The following is a 2,717-nucleotide window of genomic DNA, read 5'->3' on the forward strand; positions in this document are numbered from 1 at the left end:
TTTTTGGTAAATTGTGTGTTATTCTCAATAACTAAAAAATCTTGAGAATATTTTAATGAATTTGTAAGTGTCCGTCGAATACTCACTATGTACCCAGTACTCTGGGGCACATCTAATAAGTATAATAGTTTCATTGTACTCCTAGAGCTTTTTTTGTCTGTTGTAATTCTCAAACATTTGCCAAAGTAAAGAGCATAGTTTAATGAACCTTATTTACCATTCACCTAGCTTATTAATCATCAGTGCATGACCAATCTTGCTTTCATCTACACCCCTACACACTTCCCTCATGTTCCTAGTTACTATTTTAATTAAGGTATAATTTATATATCCCCAAGTATTTTAAAGAAATTCCCAGACATTGTTTCATTTAATTTACAGATTTTTGTATGCATCTCCAAACATCAATAATTTAAAGCATATGCACATGATACCATTGCACCTTAAGAGAATTAACAATGAACTCCCTAATGCATGAAATCAAATAGCCAGTTTTCAAATTTTTCCTATTTTATGTTATCAGCATCATTTTATTTATTTGAATTGGGATACACATAAGGACTGTACATTAAAATTAGCTGACAAAATCTCTTACGTGTTTTTTTAATTTTTTTTTCATTCATTTTAGAGAAAGAGAGGAAGGGAGAAAAGGAGAGAAGAGAGACACTGATTCATCGTTCCACGTATTTATGCATTCACTGCTTGATTACTGTATGTGCCGACTGGAGATCCGACCCACAACCTTAGCTTTTCAGGATGACACTCTAATCAACTGAGCTATTCAGCTAGGCCCTCTTAAGTTTCTTTTGATATCTGGATACATCTTTTTTTCTTGCAATTTTTTGTTTTGTTTTAGTTGAAGTAACCAGATAATTTATTTTGCAGTGTTTCCTAGTCTGTATTTTGCTGGTTGCATCTCTGTGGTATTGTTTAATATGTGTCCCTTGTATTTCTGTAAATCTAGCGCTTGATTCAGATTTGATAAAAATACTTGCTACCAGGAGGCAAGTGTCATGTCCGTCCACCAGGTCTCTTTTTGTAGTATCAGGAACCACTGACAATCACCTTGATCCACTGCACTGACTCAATAAGGTTGCAAATGATGATAATCTAATCCTATCACTCTTTTGTTAGTAATCCTTTCAGAGAAGAAAACTTCCTATTATTAATTATTTGGTTATCCTGAGATACAGAAAGGCCAACTAATGATGGGTTCCCTAGCATGCTCCAAAGACAAGCACTGGGCTTGATTATGTTAGTGTCAGTATGAACTACTGAATTTAAGCATATTTTGTTTTAAAACAATTGCATTTATTATCCTTACTGATGTACAAAGTGTCCTGTATTTGGCCAGTGAGGTTTTATTCATATTGGCTTCTTTGGACATGATCCTAGTTTCTGATAACATCCTTGTTTTCTGGTGTGATAAGATGTTCCATGTTCATCCTGTATACTTCTTACCTTAGCCCTGGAACCAATTGCTAGCATGTAAAAAAAGAAGTATAATTGATGTGCTAAAAAAGGAAAGAAAATGGAATCATATAAAATGCTCATTTAGCTCTTTGGCAGGTGATGTCAGAGGATTGGCAGCGTGAGAGATCCTCTTGGTCTCTCCCCTTGAAGTTTCAACAATTTGAACAGCTATAACTCAACAAAGGATTCCCTGCTCAGCGCCCAACACCTGAGAGATCCATGCACTGAAACATCTAAAGGTGGGCAAGTGGAGCAAAAGGGGAAGGCAAAAAGGGAGAGGGGCTAATAGGGGCCAAGGGTGCAGCCTGGCAGCTGGGAGCTCACAGCAGGGCTTTGCGGAGAGGTGAGGAATCTGGTTGCGGCCGACTCTCTTCAGCTGGGAGTAGCAAAGAGGCTTGGGCACCAGCAGGAGTGAGCAGTATGAGCTGTGGCGGAGCCCAGAAACCTGGGCAAGGACACACAGCACAGGAGTATGGCTGTGGTTGTCAAGTTGTCGGCATTTCAGGTGGAGAAACACAGCAATGGAGCCTCGTTGCTTCTCCTACCTTCCAGAATGTGCTTGCCTTCCTTTGCCCTTGGTGTTGGGTTGTGGAGCACATTGTCTGTGAGCCTGAGAACTAGCCTTACATAATCCCATTTCTCCCTGAGTGAAGGGTGTACTCTGTGACTAGTTCCAGGGTTGGTGTGTAGGAGAGACCTGGTATAGGACCAAGATCACCATTACTGGGAGGACAAAGCAACAAAGAAACTGGCGGCTTTCCACAGCCACTCCCAACCCCGATGCATTGCAGCTACACTGATGGCAGCCAGAGACTGCAGGTCAACACTGGGATTTCACAGAGCTAAAAAGAACTTGTGATTCAGTGCCACCTACTAGAATAGAAAGACCTCTTCATATTAGTCTGCTAGAGAACTTCCACTCACACACTGATGCCTAGACAGAGAAGAAATCCAATACCATGAATAACCAATACCATGAAGGTGGTAAGGCTTATTGGACGGAGAACGAAAAATCTCCAGAAAACAGAGACACTGAACTATGTGACATAAGTGACAGAGAATTCAAGATTGCAGTTCTGAAAATAACGACATATGAAAAAATACAGACAGGCAATTTAGCAAGCTCAGAAAACAATGAACAAAATGAGCACTTTTGTCCAGCTCAGAGGCTGAGCATATGCCTGGGTTGTGGGCTCGATCCCCAGTGGGGGGTGTGCAGGAGGCAGCTGATCAATGACTCTCTC

The sequence above is a fragment of the Miniopterus natalensis genome, chromosome 1, assembly GCF_054644295.1.
Source record: "Miniopterus natalensis isolate mMinNat1 chromosome 1, mMinNat1.hap1, whole genome shotgun sequence".
Lineage (NCBI taxonomy): Eukaryota > Metazoa > Chordata > Mammalia > Chiroptera > Miniopteridae > Miniopterus > Miniopterus natalensis.